This window comes from Pteropus medius, unplaced genomic scaffold (assembly GCF_902729225.1).
Source record: "Pteropus medius unplaced genomic scaffold, Ma_sr-lr_union100, whole genome shotgun sequence".
NCBI classification, from domain to species: domain Eukaryota; kingdom Metazoa; phylum Chordata; class Mammalia; order Chiroptera; family Pteropodidae; genus Pteropus; species Pteropus medius.
The window spans coordinates 7,076,253-7,087,348 of record NW_024342473.1 but is presented as its reverse complement, the minus strand read 5'-3'; the positions used below and the strand labels follow the sequence as shown (position 1 = coordinate 7,087,348).

Here is an 11,096-nt window from a genome sequence, read left to right as displayed (position 1 = left end):
AGATAAACAGAGAAGGGGGCTTTGGCACAGAGCTAGTGAGATTTGCTTCTTTGAGAGCTTTAGTAATGGCTTTGCCCTGAGCAATTTTCCACAGGATTAGTGAGGTTTGAAATCTGTTGATGTTTTCTAAGGACACACTGGAGTAAAAACACACAAAAATATGATTCTTGGGGATAAATTCATTGAGAGCTTGGCATTTGCTCCATAAAACTAGAAAGTATATTTGAAATCTGAGACTATATTGTGCTAATAGAGGCATATTGAGCACATTTGTGTATTTCTTTAAAGGGAGGATAATGGCACTGTTTATTTTTCTTTGTCTGAATCACATTTTAAGGTGACTTTTCATTTGCTCCCTATTTTTCTTTATTTGAGTCACTAATTGGACACAGCATTTCGTCTGTGGCTAAGGCTTCCTCTATCAATAGGCAACTGTATTTGAATGTCATTCACTTTTAAACCAAAAAAAAGGGCATCATACACTTTGTCCAACACTGAGAGCAGATTTTGGTTAAGAAGTTGGCACATCGCTACCATCAAACACTTATCCTATATTAATTACAGAGGGAAAGGCAATGAAATCACAGAATATTTCATTGAGCTGGGATCATAGTTGTCACTGTGTACACTTTTATTTCTTTATGAACTGAATATTTTAAAATTTAAACGTCACAATAAGTCACTTAATTCATTTACTGGGTCTCAAAATATTTTTAGAAAGGAAAATCACTGTTAAAAGAGAAAATATGGCTTTGAAAAGCTTTCATACCCTTTAAAATGAACTCTGTTCTATATTGGTTTTGAATATCTGAGCTATGGTATACAATCAAAGAAACAAAAAATGACATTTGAATTGGTGCTTCTTTGGCATGTTCATCAATTTGTCCTAAGGAACTGGATGAAAATTGAAAATTGATCGGTTAACCATATTATTCTGCTATTTTCATTATTACAATGGTAGATGCATTTTATGATCTAGTTCAACTCTTCCATGGCCAAATGAGGGTATTTGCATGCATTATGATTGATGATTACTGTATACTGGCCATGGATTGATAAATACGTGTTTTATATGCCACATATACATAAAATATAAGGTGAATTTCCCTCCCAAATTATCGCTCAGAAAAAATGAAATTGTATTACGTTCAAATCCCTTCAAAATCTCTTGTGTGATGATTATATTATTCTATTTTTAACAAAAAAATACTATTTAGGAAAGACACATTAGCTTAAAATGACCCAAATCAAGTGTAGTATCGAATGCATACATAGGTTATCTGATGAAACTCTCTAAAAGACAAGACAAATTTAGTAAAAGTTCACAGTGCTTACCTAAGGAGGTTCTGAAAAATTTATTTCTTTTTAACTGGATAGAATCACATGGTATAATATTCAAATTATTCCAAAGAGTAAATAGAAGAAAACAAAAACAAAAATCAAACATACATCCATACACACAAAACCCTCACTCCTAGCCTTGTCCTACAAAGACCCAGTTCGCTTCCCTGGAGAAAACTTATTCTGTCATAAACATACTGTTTTAGAGATCTCTTTAAAAAGCGATCTAGTGCTAGATCATGTCACATTCATGGAGTGAATGGAAACATCAGCTGTTTTAATGTCCTGAAAATGGGTTTTGGTCTTGGAACTGAGGTTTGGGGTGTCCTACAGATTCCAGAGATGCCGTATCACAAATCTTCAGAAGTGCAGAATGTGAGTGCGGGACAGGTGTGTTAGAGGAGACGAACTCCTACTACTTCACATTAAGGTTGTCTCATGTTTTAAATTTTATAAATGGCACATTCACCTATATGAATATATAAATGAAATAATTCATTCATTTCTTTACTAATATTTATTGAAAACTATGTGTCAGGGATTGCAACAGATATTATTAGAGATGAAATCATTAACCAAAAAAAACACAGTTTCTGCCCTCATGAAGCTTACTTTTTAGAGAAATTGAATAAAATGAGTAAGATATTTAGAAGGTTTTATAAAAAGCCCTGAAAATAGACAAAAAAAATTTAAAAATTTATGCAGAAGCAAAATGATTCCTTAGCACAACAATTTCACTATTTTTAAAAGTTGTCAATATTTGTCTTTTGACGAGGTTGTCATTTTGATTAAAAAGTTGGGCCATCTAGCATGCTTTCAACCAAGATGTTTTTCTGGACAAATCATTTGAGCTACTAAAATATAAGGTATTATTATTATCCCACTTTATATGCTCTCTCTCTTCTGTACTTCCATAGCTACTTATAAATTCTCCATTATAGCCTCCATGACATTGTGTTATAATTTAGGTTCATCTGTCTTTCTTCCACTATATGATGGTCTCTTTGAGGATAAGGAATGTTTTATTCCTCTTAGTATTTTCAGCTCTAATCATATAAACGTACCTTTCATATAACAGATATTCAATAAATATTGATTGAAAGAGTGAATAAATTGAGTAATGATCCTAAAGGTTGATAAATGGGTTTTGTGATCTCACCTATTCACAAGGATGCTTTTTTGCTTTTCAGTCAAATTGCTTCTGGCCTCATCCTTCTTGGAATAAGCGATCCAAAGGGAATGCCTCTTTATCTCACAACTAATGAGCCATCCAGTCTCCATTCATTGCTATGACTTTTTAAGTATACACTTGCGCAGGTTTCCAAAACCATTTGGAAATGTAATTATCATGTTTTCCACCTACATAAATACATAAGGGATGGATTTATTTATGTGTGTAGGTATATAATACATGTCCTGTTTTTCTCCCCCTGGAATTTGCCCTTTTTCAGCAGACATTTCTGGGGCAAAAAAGGTTATGCTATATTTTCAGTCACCGTCCATCAAAGGGAACCTGGAGAAAATGTGCATATACCCAAGAGCACCTTCCTCATCGGCCTTGGGTAATGACTCACTGTTGTTTACATGAGGATTTTGCCTCATGTGAAGCAGGTGTTGAAACATTTGGACAGCTCTGTAAAAATTTTAGTGAAATGCGGTGAGTGTTAATCATCAGCCTGCATATTTTTTAAAAGTGCTTTTGGTGCTCTGAGCCACCTTCAACTTGCAGAGTGACCTTTTCTCGTGTTTCCTTTGACCTATTGTCCCCTTCTGTCTTGTAGCCTTCACTCATACCTCAGATACACTCAATCAGTGACTCTCACCACGCCCACCCCAGTTCACCAACATCCCTCCTTTTTAGTATTCATCCAGTTTCTAAAATTTCCCAACAAATTCCAGCACTAAGCGAAAGGGAAGTGGCGATTCCTCTTGGACCCTGTGTTGTCTGGACAGGGTGCCTCAGGTGTTTTCTCTCATACGGCACTACAATGCTTAGCAGCTCACAGCAGTGGGTGAGCAGGGAACAAGCAAACCCTCAACAAAATGAAAGCTTATTACTGTAAGATTTCTCTGGGCCAACTTTAGCCTAAATTGCTGCACTGTGTAACTATAGGAATTTATTAAAAGAACAAAAATGCTAGTATTGTTTCACAGTGTTGACTGCAAGCATACAATTTTCCCAGTTTCTCACCTTAATCATCTTATACTTTTTATAAATTTATATTACACTACCCAATCTCATCAAAAGTTCTTTTTTTTTTTTGGTTAAAAAATGATGTTATTTAAGAAAGGAGATGGGAAAAACACCAAATTATTCTACTTCAGAAGGTGACCAAACCTCACTAAGTCTTTTACTATGTGTTCTGGCAAGTCTTCCAGAAGTAGTTGAAAAATCCACAACTGATGTCCCAGTGGGAGATAATTCTAGCAATTTGATCCTATTAAATTACTTGGGAAGGAGAAACACAATATCTTCCTGGTCCATCTGTACTCTAGACCTAGCATGATATAAACATAATGACCTCAAAAACTGTGTCAAAAACTCATCCTAATCTAGCTCCATCTCTCCCAGCTAAGAGTGAATCTTCATAGTCAATATGAGGGAAGTAAAGGACCAAAAAGTGCATCAACTGGAATTTATTGTTTACTGATTATCCAACTTAACTGTATAAATGCACTGAAGGCTAATCATGAAGTGTAACTCTAGACCTCAGTACCCTTCAGACTTTTTTGCTTCATGTTGAGGGTTAAGAAATTTTCATAGGCCGATATCCTCCGAAAAAATACTTTTTGTTAACCTTCTACCTGGCTATTTGCTTAAGGGTGATGTGGTTGGCCTTCTTTCATTTGACATCTAAGGCCCAGTTTCCTCACTGGCTCTTCCTATGAGATATCTCCTCTCATATGAGAAATCCTCCTTTTCCCCTGAATTATAACTGTTGAAGTGCTCTAAGAATCAGTCCTGGGACTCACCCACCGTCTGCCTAGATAATTCAGTCTTATGGATTTAACATCATCTATAAGCTGATAACTCCAAAATTTATACTTCTAGCCTCAACTTCTCCCCTGAGATAAAGATCTGTGTGTAAAAGAATGTGCATGACCCCACAGGGGAACACTGGAGTATAAGTTATGCCTCACGATTGTCCCCCAAAAGGCAAGGGAGTTGGGCTTTCACACTCTGATATCCTTAGCCACTGGTTAAGGACCACCTTGGGGTCATGTAAATTTCTAGGCATTTCCAAGTCTTTTCAAGTATATAAGCAAGATAGTCTTCAGTAGTCCAAGGACAGTCCACTATAAAAAAGCTACAGGTATTACCTGTTGAAAACAAAAGCATACCTGTTCAAAAATTTAAAAATCAATTCAAGGTGATCTGGAGTAGCAACATTGTTTAATACAGAGAGACTTCTATAAATGATGCTAAGACAGTTGGATATTGATCATAAAAAGCTGAAATAAAAGTCATAAAATACACAAAAAATGAACTGCAGTAGGATTAGACAAATTAGAAAGTCAAAACTATAAAGCTTTTATAATATACTACAGTGTAGGAGAATATCTTTTTATAGTAGAGTTAGGAAAAGATTTCTTAAATAAGATATTAAGTACATTAACCACAAAGGAGAAAAATTAATAAATTTGACTGCATTAATATGAAAAGCTTCTGTATATCAAGAGACAACATTAAAAGAGTAAAAATATAAGTAAGCAATGGAAGGAGCTATGTGTAACACATATGCTTGGTAAAGGATTCATGTCCAGAATATATAAAGAACTGCTTCAAACCAATATGAAAAAGAGAGACAAGCTAACAAAACGTAGAAAAGACTTGAATGAGCACATCACAAATAAAAGAGTTGAATGGCAAATAAACATATGAAAAAGGGCTCAACTTTATTGCTTATCAGGAAAATGCACATTAAAGCCCAAATGAAATACTACTACACACCTATCAAACTTGAAACAATAAAAAAGTTTGAGAATACCAAGTATTGGTGAGAACATGGAACAACTAGAATTCACAATCACTGCTTGTAGAGTTTCAGTTGGTACAATCATTTTGGGATACAGCTTGGCAATAGAGTTGATTATAATATACATACTCTGTGACTCAGCAATCCCACACCTGGAAATATTCTCCAGAGAAATGTAAGCACATGTGTGCCAGAGTCTCCACACAAGAATCTTCATAGCAGCATTTGTTGGTAATAGTCCAAAACTGGAAGCAATCCAAATGTCCAACTCTAATAAGATAGATAATTTATTTTGGTATGTGAATACAATGGAAATGAATGAACCACATCTACTTACAACAAAATGAAAGCATTCAAAAACATAATGTTGAATGAAAGAATCCAGAAACATGGCATGACTTCAAATGTGATGCCATTTCCATAAAGTTCAAATCATTCCAAACCTAGCAATATTGTTTAGAGATGCATATGTAAACAGCCAAACTATAAAGAAAAGGAAGGAAATATTCTCATAGTAGATAAGTGATTACCTAAAGAGGGAAGGAGAGCATTATGATAAGGGTGGGGCACAAGAACATATATTCTTCCACATTCTTTGGTGTGTCTGTTATATGTTATACTCAAAAAGTTAAAAAGAAATATGAAAGCTAGTGCTGGTTTAAGCAGGGCAAAGTAGTGGGATGTGAAGAACAAACTGAAGCAGAATACATTTCAATGCAGAGTACTCTGTTTTGGCTGTTTTAACTAATGAATCTTAGCTAATGAGTCCCCAGAAGCACCTTGATTGAAAAAGACTTCCATATGTCTCAAAACATATTACTCTAAGCTCTACTCAGTTTGGGGGGCAACAGTCAAATTCATGTTTTCCAGTTTGTTTATCATAATCACCATTATCATCATGATCATGATCATGATCATGATCATTGTAATCATCATCATCATCATCATCATCATCATCAATCACCAACATTATCATCATCTCTCACCAGAAAAGATAGCAGTAATAACACAGACCAAGAATAAACTTTACTGTCACAAAACATCTCTCCTCTATCCTTTCTCTGTGGACAAAAAACAAAGCAAAGCAAAACAAAACAAAACAAAAGAGATTTAGTAGAGAAACTTCATTAGTAAGAATTTATCCACATGTTATTTCTTGATCTTAGGTCACCACTTGCACCTTTTGAGTAAATTGTTATATTATAGCTATGTTTATATCTACACACATATATAAAATCTATTTTGTATTTCTAAACTCCTAAGGTTGGAGGAAATTTGATCAATTTCTTTCTGTATTACTTAGAGTAGAGCTTGGTAGTTACAAAAATGATCCCTGAATCTAACTTAATTTTTACTCCTAAATAATGTATTTGCTAAGGGTAAAAGCAATTAAATTTATAGTTGGAGATATCTCGTGGTCATTGGCAATAGCTGATTTTAACTGATTGGTGTGTGATTTTGCAGAAGGCCCTCATTTTCAATACATAAATTGTGTGATGACCTTAAATAGTCAAAAGTAGTCAGGGTCAAGTAACTGAATCTGTTTATGTTTGTGTGGCTATAAGGAGCCATTCATTAATCTCACTAATAACTTGATGCCTAATTTTATAGTTAGTTTATAAGAACACACACACATGCGTACCCACCAATGATGAACAATTTAGGAAACTGTCTTCTTTTTATTCTTTTGGGAAACATGTAAAACTCATGTGTGGCTTCTAATTTTGAAAATAAAAACAAAACTATCCCCAAGAAGATATCATAAAAAATTCTTGCTCTTGTTCCCTTCGCATAATGTCCTAGAATTCTTACACATTGAAAATGCTAGCCAATAGTCTATTTGTCTTCTCAGTACATGCTGCAAGCTTCTCAGTCTCCAAGGATTTCTTCACATTTTTTCTCCCATCTTAACTGTTTCTCACCATTCCCTGACAGTTCCAAATCCTACTAATCCTTCAGTGTTCAAGTCAAATGTCTCCTAATCCATGTAGACCTCTGTTGTTCTATCAGTTGGAAATAAACTCATTCTCTTTATCATGTCCATAATACTTTGCCTAACTCTCATATAACATCCATACTTTTATCTTATATGTGCCCTATCAGATGGTAAAGTTCCTTAAGGGTAATGACTATATCTTTTTCATTATTGATCTTCAAAATTCCTTGTACATAGTAAGTGCTGAACAGTGTTTTTCGGGTGAATGACTAAATCATAGTCAATGGAGTTTTTATTTCATTGCTAAAGAAATGCTTGAAGTTAAAATGTAGAATATTAGAGACATAATCCTTGGAGATTCGTCCTTATCTTTTTTTTTTTTTTTGAGATTATTTTTCTAGAGCAGTATTAGATTCATAGCAAAACTGAAAGGAAGGTACAGAGATCTCATATACTCCCTGCCCGCCAACATGCATAACCTCCCTCATCATAAGCATCCCACTCCAGAGGGGTATATTTGTTACAATTGATGAACCTACATTGATACATCATAACTACCCAAAGCCCATAGTTTACATTACAATTCATTTTTGGTGTTGTACATTCTATGGATTTGGACAAATGTGTAGTGACATGTACCCACCATTATAGTATCATACAGAGTATTTTCACTGCCTTAAAAATTCTCTGTGCTCTGACTGTTTATCCCTTTCCCACCTCCAGCTCCTGCAAACCACAGATCATTTTATGTCTACATAGTTTGGCTTTTTCCAGAATGTGATATAGTTGGAATCATACATTATATAGCTTTTCAGACTGGCTTCTTTCATGTGGTAATATGCATTTACAATTTCTCCATGTCTTTTCATAGCTTGATAGCTCAGTTCTTTTTAGCACTAAATAATATTCCATTGTCTGAATGTACCTCAATTTATTTGTCCATTCACCTACTGAAGGACATCTTGCTTGCTTACAAGTTTTGGCGATTAGGAATAAAGCTGCTACAAACATCCATGTGCAGATTTTTGTGTGGATATAAATTTTCAGCTCCTTTAGGTTAATACCAAGGAGTGTGATTGCTGGATGGTGTGATGAGAGTATGTTTAGTTTCATAATATACTGCCAAATTGTCTTCCAAAGTGGCTGTACCATTTTGCATTTTCACTAGCAATGAATGAATGTTCCAGTTGTTCCATATCCTTACCAGCATTTGGTGTCATCAGTGTTCTGGATTTTGGCCATTTAAAAAAGTGTGTAGTGGTACCTTAGTGTTGTTTGACTTTGCACTTCCTTGATGACATGATGTGGAGTTCATTCTTACCTTTTTCTCTTCTCACTTAGAGATGAGATGGAGGAAGAAGATAACATTTAATGAGGATATGGCATATGCCAAATATTGCAATCAGCACTTTATACATATGATATCAATAATTTTCACAAATAACGTCAGTTTACAGGTGTTAAAACTGAGGCTCAAAAAGATTATATTATTTGCCTGGACTCACAAGCAAATAAGTAGCAAAGAAATATTAAATCTAGCTTTCTTGAATTCAAAATGCTGATGGCCTTATGTTAGTCAGGTACATTTAATTGCTATAAAAAGAGACCCCTCACATTTATTGCAGTAAGAAGTTTATTGCAAAGATGAATTTCACACCATTAGAAGGACGTACTTTATGAAAGCACACAACGTGAGCCATTATAGAGCTAGGCCTAGCATCACTGAGACCGAACTACGGTTATGGAGCCAAAGTGTCTCATGGAAACTGTGTTTGTTGAGTTCATCATTTTCACACAATCACTCCTCTGTTGACATGGTTCAGCCATACTTGGTGAGTTTCCTCATTTCTGTCCCATCATCCACTAGCTTTCTCTGGTTAATTCACTTCTTCTCCCTGTGACTGGGGGCTCACACGTTGCTCTGGCTCACCAGGCATGGTCCCTTGAGCCTTGGCTCTACCGCATGACATCTCCACTTGAACTTTCTCAAACATGTTTCAGATTTCTTATTTATTAATTCAAATTCAATAGCAAGAGGAATTTTGATACAAATAATTTTTTTTTAATTAGGCCACGAAAATTGGGTAAGTGGTACGTTTCTCGATTTGTTACTATGGGGCACATCTTTATAGTCTCATCTACAGAATCAGGAGCTGTGGGAGGTGTTGGTGTAGGTGTGAGCAAGCTATACATAATAATCATCTCCAGCCCAATCTCCAAAAAAGAATGTCCATTCCAGACTTAATTCTGAGCTACGAATCTTATTATCTATTACTTATCCTTATCAGACCTTTCCTCCTGCATGATACAGGGATATCTCAAGAACAGTATGTTTAAGACTGAATTCATTATGGTATCACCAAAAAGCCTATCCCCTGTCCTATGTCCTATAACTTGGCTCCAGAACTGCCGAAGCTTTTCCTTCTTTTTCAAATATTATTACTTTCTAATGGGAATGTCATCATTGCTGTTCATAAGGTGTCAGCACACATACTCAATGAGGAATTATTGTTAGATGTTTTTAAATTAGACAATCAATAGAGCAGGTAAAATAAAATATGGAGTACAACAATCCTATGTTTTCAATTAGGTAGAAATACAAAGTTTATAGGTTATATAATTATAAGTAGGAAAGTATTTGAAATAATCTTGAAATAAATTCGATTCAAGAGACTAGGGCTTTATTTTTTTCTTCAGTTGGATGTTGCATATCAGCTCATTAGTTTTCTTGAAAATTAAATTTAAATTAAGGCACAATGTTTTTGAAAGGGATTAATGCTCTACACCACTCAAACTTTTTGCATAAAATTATAACTGAAAACTATATTGAGAATGAGTCATTGACACTTGCAGGAGCTTTTCAACTAAATACAACCTTGAAGATTTGCAAGTTGGCATTAATGAGCAAGAACTGCTAACAAACTATGAATATTTAATTTTTGAAAACAACCGTTCTATAACTGAGCATAGAAAATAAGTCCATATCCCTCTTAGAGATGTGGATTTCTTATATTTATCTAGTACACTCTGGAATGAATATGTACCTTGAATTGCACCCAATACATTCAATGGGAAAAACCCAGCATGCTTATCCAAAGTCAATATTTACTATGTAAAGTTTAATTTTTCACCACTATTTTTGAAGTTTTTGAAAGCAATTGTGGCTTACATGCGATTTCAAGTAAATTAAAAGTGTAAGAGATTTGTTTAATCATTAATCTTATCGACCTGGTCAAATAAAATCAGTCTTAAAATGTTGAAATAGAGATAAAGCTATCACTAAGATTTGAGATTGATTTTGAAACAAGACAAAATAGCAGCATCATTCAGAATGAGCATTCAGAAGAGACAGTGTGAGTCTAGGCATCAATCTTGGGTGCAGGCAGAAGTGCTGGCTTATATAAATAAAAATAGAATAAATCTACCCAAATTCTACTTTAGGAATCTACTTTTTTTTTCTTACACCTGTTCTCCCGTCTCCCTCCTTTTTGGCAATCACCAGCTCATTCTCTATACCTATGGGTCTGTTTCTGTTTTGTCTTTTTTTAGTCATTTGTTTTGTTTTGTGTTTAGATTCCACATAGAAGTAAAATTACACCGTATTTGTCTTTCTCTGTCTGACTTATTTCACTTAGCATAATACTCTCTAGGTATACCCATGTTGTTGCAAATGGTAAGATTTCACTTTTTTTGTGGCTTAATAATATTCCATTGTATATAGGTACCATATCTTCAACATATATTTAGGTTGCTTCCATATCATGGCTATTGTAAATAATACTGCAATGAACATAGGGTGCATATGCCTTTTTGAACTAGTGTTGTTGTTTTCTTTGGATAAA

At 34.6% G+C, this 11,096-nt stretch overlaps 1 long non-coding RNA gene across 1 annotated transcript in view; it reads right to left on the bottom strand.

Annotated features, from left to right (window-relative positions):
* Window positions 1-5,351: 5,351 nt before the first annotated feature.
* LOC120604413 (uncharacterized) overlaps window positions 5,352-11,096 on the bottom strand; it is a 128,854-nt gene continuing 123,109 nt past the window's right edge. Inside the window, exon 4 of the long non-coding RNA XR_005653330.1 lies at window positions 5,352-5,588. This is a non-coding gene — a long non-coding RNA (uncharacterized LOC120604413). The remainder of the gene's footprint in view (window positions 5,589-11,096) is intronic.